Source organism: Lampetra planeri, chromosome 43 (assembly GCF_965212315.1).
Source record: "Lampetra planeri chromosome 43, kcLamPlan1.2.h2, whole genome shotgun sequence".
NCBI lineage: Eukaryota > Metazoa > Chordata > Hyperoartia > Petromyzontiformes > Petromyzontidae > Lampetra > Lampetra planeri.
In genome coordinates this window covers 4673284-4680162 of record NC_136149.1, presented here as the reverse complement: position 1 = coordinate 4680162, position 6879 = coordinate 4673284, and positions in this window count along the sequence as shown.

Genomic DNA, 6879 nt, shown 5'->3' with positions numbered 1-6879 from the left:
ATGTGTGTGTGTGTGCGCATCTGAAATGTGTGTAGCGGTGGCGCAATGATTAGCGCACTGCGCTATGAACCCGGAAAACCCGGGGTCGATTCCCTCTCACGGCCAACACCCAGTGACGATTATCTGAACCGGTCCTGGGCCCGCCCTAGGTCGATTCAGCCTCAAACGAGTACCCAGTGCGGTGTGTAAATATCGCCACTGGGGAGACAAAGGCGGCCGGGCTGGCGACCCACCCGCTCGTGTGCCGTGCCGACTGTCGTATGTGCTCGCAAACACTTGCCTCCCAACAGCCTGTTAGAGGATACGCGGGGGGGTATTTGTCTTCATCTGTGTATGTATCTGTAAACGTGTGTTCAAGTGTGATAATTGTTACTGAAATAAATGCAAAATAATTCCTATATATATCGGGGTCTTAATGTGACCGCGTCCTCAGAAACAGTGCACGTTTATTTTGCAGAGATAGGTAGCACGGCATACATGGGGGGGGGGGGGCAGGGGGTAAACCAAGGTTGCACTTGACCATCGGCAGGGAGTCAACAGCACGGTGGGTTGGGAGGGGAAGGTGACGATGGGGGCAGCAGAGGAGAATCGAGGTGCCCTCTTGATAACGTCGAGATAGTTGACAGAACACACATCGACCACCGGCTGAACTCTGGAGCCGGCACGAGGCACCCGGCGTACGTGCAATTTCTGAGAAAGGGCGACAGTGCAAATCTTACGGTGGCGAAGAGGGGGGGGGGGGAGAGAGAGGGCAGGTAATAGTTCGCGCTATCGTTAACTGTTCGACACTGCTGATAAAATTCACAGAAAGCAGACTCCTAAACCGGGGTCAAGTGAACTCACGGAGCCATAGAGTCCTGGGTTGGCGGACACAAGTTAATCTTTGATGGCGTGAAGTCTGAAAGTCCCAGGCTGACCGCTCCTATCGCCTCCCGCCAAAGTTGCTCCTCCGAAGAATGCGCAAGATCTCATTGGATCTACGAAGCTACTAAGCTGTGTTTGAGCCTAGATTTGAAGCTTTCGTGACTGCAAGTATTCATATTCTTAGGTTTGTTTCGGTAAAGTCACGTAGGTAAAAAATTTAAATTAATAAAAGTAAAATAAAAATAAAATAAAAAATCACGACGTTTCGGAGGCAACACAAGCTTCCGTCTTCAGGTGGAACCGTCACAGCACGATAGCTGTATCAAGTAGACCAGACTCATTTACTTGATACAGCTATCGTGCTGTGACGGTTCCACCTGAAGACGGAAGCATGTGTTGCCTCCGAAACGTCATGATTTTTATTTTATTATTATTTTACTTGTATTAATTTTTATTTTTTTTACCTACGTGACTTTACCGAAAAAAACCTAAGAATATGTGTTTGAGCCTGGTCGTTGCCTGGATGGGTGCCCGCCAGCGCATAACAGGCGCTGTCGGCGTGAGCACGCGATCCCCCAGGGGATGCAAACATCGCAATTAGTCCACAGTGGAATAATATACTGCCTTGAACTCGGGTCGCCGAGTTCGTAGCGCGACAAACCACTGCGTTACCGATACGAGCGGAGTCACTGCGTCATGGGCTAATTGGAAATTGGTCATCGAATCCCCCGCGTGGCAGATGCAGTCGTACGCACGGATTGTGTCTTGTTGTCTACCTGCGGCATAACGCCTTTGATCTTTGCAGGTGCGCACGTGAGTAAACGTGCTTGACCCGTTTTCGTCGGTTTTGCGTCAAGCAGTTTGTCCCGCGACTATATTTACGCTTCGGGGCTGGAAACTTTCACGCTCTTCCCATGCCACAGACACTCACAGCGTGTCCGTGACACGAGCGTAATTTATAGACTGCTGTCGGAGGGTGGAGCGGATAGGGAAGGCAGCTAGCAGCGTGTTTGCACTCGAGGTGAGAAAACGACAAACACTTTTTGGGACTCGACCACATATTTTTCAGAAGTCAAGCGATCTCGAGGCTAGAGTCTACAATGGCTCTGTATGAATACCCTGGGTGGAGAGTGGAAGGTTCGAACGCGTATTGCTGTATTGTACGCACGCTATAAATTGCTCCCATATCTGCATTTACCATAAATATGCTAAAAATCCTCTTGATATGCAAATTATTTTGTCAAGGCGCTCTCCCCCCTCCAACCCAGCTTAAATATACGCTCCAAGCGTGGGGTGTTTCATTCAGACGCTGTCTTCCCGACATACCTGTTCTTCACCTGAGGACGGCTGCTTGCGTTGTGGCCGAAACGTCGTGAGAATTATTTTATTATGTTTAATTTTTATTATTTTATTATTTCCCTTCTACGTGACTTTACCGAAAGAACCAAGAAGATGAATCCCTGCACTCACGAAAGCTTTAAATCGAAATTTACTCCAAAGGCTTACTCAATATGATCGCATCTCAGAATCTATGCCAGGTGTGAACGCGGTATTTGGATGATACATGGGGATTCCTTCATCCAGCAGTGGATTAAGAAAGTGCTGTGAATTATTATTTTGTACAATTTAATAAACATTTCACGCAGTGTTTACGTACGCGGAACTCCATTATTTCCCTGCACATATGCAGTCCATCAGCCTACAGGCGAATTTTATGCCGCAACATTTGTTTAAACAAGCGACCTCTGGACCGGTTTCGACCTTCTGGGTCTCATCAACAGAGTCAGGCTTGTTAAACAAACGGTGTTATTGGCAAGATCACTCCATATTAGCTGTGGGGGGGCCCCTGTTCAACTAAAGCTCACCTCGATAATACATTTTATAGACAATTTACGCAAGAGGGCAGCACTTGCATTGGGGAATGTTTACAGGGCAACCGAACAGTTTGGGGAAAACCGAGAAAAACAACAGCACACGGGACCGCGCAGACAACTTCATTGCCCGATCATGCGCAAACGTCATCCTCATCACCAGCCATGATCAATCCACTGCTGGATGGAGCCCTCAACAAGCCCTCGCCACCTCTACGCGGGTCCTGCGATGTGGACGATCGAGCCCAACTGTTGCGCGCGCGTGCCGATGTTCAATCATCCTGTGGTCGAGGATAATAACGGAGTAGCTGCCACAGGGGTGGGGGAGAGCACGTCCCCTGTGGAGATGGAGTGAACACCACACACACCACACACCGCAGCTGTGTGATTGTGCCATTGACGAGTCGCTATGAGCCCAATGAACGCCGTTCTTATTTGAGGCAATGTTACACTTGCGGCCTATAAATAGTGGTTGCTATAATCAAATATGAATATTTCCCTTGAGTCAGACTGCGCGTACTTTTAAATTGTATTAATATTCTGTCGTCAGACCTCTCGAAGACTAGTGTAGTTCACAAATAGCATTGTGCGTTTATATACCGCAGATAGCAACAAGTATGTGTGGGTAGCAATGTGGCTTCCGATCGTTGTTTCGGAGAGTAAACAACACTGCAGATATATATACACACACACATATATATGACGTTAATAAAAAACAATTTAATCTATCACTTTATCCAGGAGATTTTTGTCCAGTCTAAAGAGTCGTTGTCAGGAGGGCAAGGCGACAATGGGAAGTTTTGTTCAATTCTATTCGTGTTTAGCTACATGTGGGTGGAAACGGGGAGTGACCCGGAGAAAATCCGCCACGCATACGAGGGATACTAGGGGCTAAGACCGCTCAAAAAGCGCCGTACAAATAGATTCAAGAATCCATTGCTGTACCGCCATATCGTGGCCACATTACAAGCTCCGAGGGCTTGGGAAGTTTCACCATCTGTTGCCTTCAGAGATCATCGGGTGACAAAAACATCTTGCCCAGGGACGTGGCAACATAACTCTCTTATCTGCGAAACCAAGTTGACCGAGTTCCCAGCGCAGTGCGCTAACCACTGCGCCACCGCTCCACCCCACACTCACCTAGGAAGCACATTCAAGAGGAGAAATCTCGTGTCTCTGATCCACTGAGGGTTACGACTCCCACGTTGATTTCAAGAGGCGTCTAAGCTGCCACATATGCTTCCATGTACAGATATTGGTACATTATAATGGCAAACGATGTCATGTAATTTATATGATGAACGCAGGTGAAAATGATCGGGGGGGGGGGGGGCGCTGTTACTGTTTATTTTCCCCAATTGAGTAAATATGCAGAGCCACCATTCAACCAAGCATAGGCCTGGCCGTTAAAATCGCCTCTCATCATGAGCAGATACGACGACACACGAGACCTGTACGCATGCTTTTTTCTTTGAAAAGTCAGGGCTTAATTTAAACCGAGTCTGGCTTGTCGTGTAATCTACGTGCAGTGCTCGAAAACAGTCTATTATTTTATTATATTACATCATCTTATTTTTCCCGTGCGATATTGAGAGGCAGTGCTTGTTTTCGTAAACTCGATAACAATGCTGTTACTGAATGCGACTTTGTACTCTGATGAAATAAAGGTTGCACTCTGTATTATTTTGGAAAGGTGTATGTTTTTATTTGTATTTAATTTATTAAGAAATTAAACCAGGCTAATAACTAATCCCTCTGTGATAATGGTGTCCAGGATGTGCCAATTGATACATGCGTAGCGAACGCATAATTACACGTGTACAAAGACACACATTTTTTAACGTATAACATATGCAGTATGTTTTTTTATATCTACAATAAACATCGCTACTATTCAAACACTGGATATAAATACGTAAAAGAGTCAATGGAAATTACCGACGATTTACGCGGAATGTTCTCTGGAAAGGATGCAAATTATGTGCAGGTGCGTTCCAAATTAAATATTTAATCAAGTCGCGACAGCTGAAGGGGACAGCGTTAAATAACTCAAATTTTGATTGGTGCGTTTGTGCGTCACTGCCCAATGCAGACGAGCACCAATGACCCAAGGTAGTGCGTTTCGTTTGTTCTCATTCCCCCGCACCTCCAACGAGCACGATTGGCTACGCGCCGTTGCGAATAAGTTCAACGTACACACACACACACAAAGCAATTTCGCCGAGTCTCAAACCTCACCCTTGACGAGGATTGGGTTCTGTATTGTTGGACAAAATTGCATGAGTGCGCGTTTGGAACCGTGCGTAAATAAAAAGCGCACGTGGCGAGACTCCGACGGGCGGTTGCGTGACACGAGAACTATTTTGCGAAGTGACTCGCAGAGATTTTGAGAAACTAAGATAATATAAATCGGCATCCCCCTGCCACCCACTGCAAAACACGCTGCAGGACTGCCCTTTAAGAGTCTCGAAACTTGGTAAAGCTTTCCCGGGTAATCAAATTGGGCGAATTTCGCGGTGCACCGGTGCAGTAAAACGCACCACTCCTCATGTAACAGTCACACAAATATTAATCAAAAATTGAATCGGCAAATATGTTTTTGTCAGTCTTTAATTGACAATGTCGTGAAGTTAATTCAGTCTACTGAGACTTGCCAAAAAAAGGTCACAACATTATCATGGCACGCTTTTTTTGCCAGTATCAAAGCATGCAAAATAAGAATAGGTTCTACCCATACTGGCTCTTTCGGTAAAGTCACGTAGTTGGAAATAAAATAAAACAAATCACGACGTTTCGATCGCAACACAAGCGGTCTTGATCAGGTGGAGAGAGAGACCTTGCTGGTAATACCACCTCTTCTGTTCTCAACTCTTACCAGTGAATGGCTGCGAGGTCTCTCTCTCTCTCGACCTGATGAAGACCGCTTGTGTTGCGATCGAAACGTCCTGATTTGTTTTGTTTTATTTTATTTCCAACTACGTGATTTTACCGAAAGAACCAACGAGTATGGATTCCTGCAGTCACGAAAGCTTCAAATCAAGGTGTTACGATGTATAAACACCACATAGATACCTCTTGCAAGGAATGAAGTCCGCATCAACCATATACAGTACGTGTGGTGAACATGTAAATAAAACATGCTCTGATAATATATACATTGTCTTTGAAACTGATTGGGCTACATCAGAGATAGCAGCCTTCTTTATGGCCTGGTCTCACTTGTGTCAGAGCAGAGAACGCCAAAAGGCGAACAACACAAAGGCAATGCACGTATCAGAGCATTTACAGCTCTGGGGCGAGCAGCTATAGCTGACCGTTGATTTGAGTCCGTTGTATCGAGGAACTGTGCGACCAATTCTACGGCACGAGTCAAATCTTGTCTTTGGAACACGGAGGCAGCCAATAGTCATGAGGGCTGGGGTGCTGCTGCAACACGGCAACAGGATGTGAAGCTTCGTGTTCAGCTGCTTGTAACGTTCGTCTTCCGACCGACATCACGAGAACTGATTTTTGACGCACACCCCACAATATTTGCTGACCAGGGTTGTGTATCGTGGGAAAATAAATGACTGCGATTTTTTTTTAAAACAGCGCACCGGTTGGCCACCAATACGTTAAAATGTTGGAAAAAAATATTAATGACCACCTCGCAGCACCCAAGACAACAACACCTGCCAAGCACTGGTGATGGTCACCCATCCCAAGTGCTAACCACGTTTAAATTCTGCTTAGCTTTTAGAGGTCTGGCGAAGTCGCTCGCATCCATTGAAAGCGAAGTTATTGCCATTTTGTCCAGAATGCTCCCACGTGCTCGCTCCTAAGCTTGGAGCAAGACACACGTGATAAAAAAACAATTACCAGCGCATACATTATCGCGCATCATTATTATGACTGCTTAATTGGGAAGGACACGCCGCTAGAAGCGGACGGTGACCGCTCAAGTTTAACTAGGCGAGGCGAGATCCGAGATTATCAAGAGACCCCCGGTGACTTGCGGGGGCGGGGGGAGGCGGGGGAGGGCCCCATTGGACAGCCGGTAGAGGGCGATGATAGCAATGGACACATTCTTTTTGGCTCTTTCGGTAAAGTCACGTAGATGGAAAATAATCAAATGAAAATAACTAATTAGCTTAGTTATTTTCAT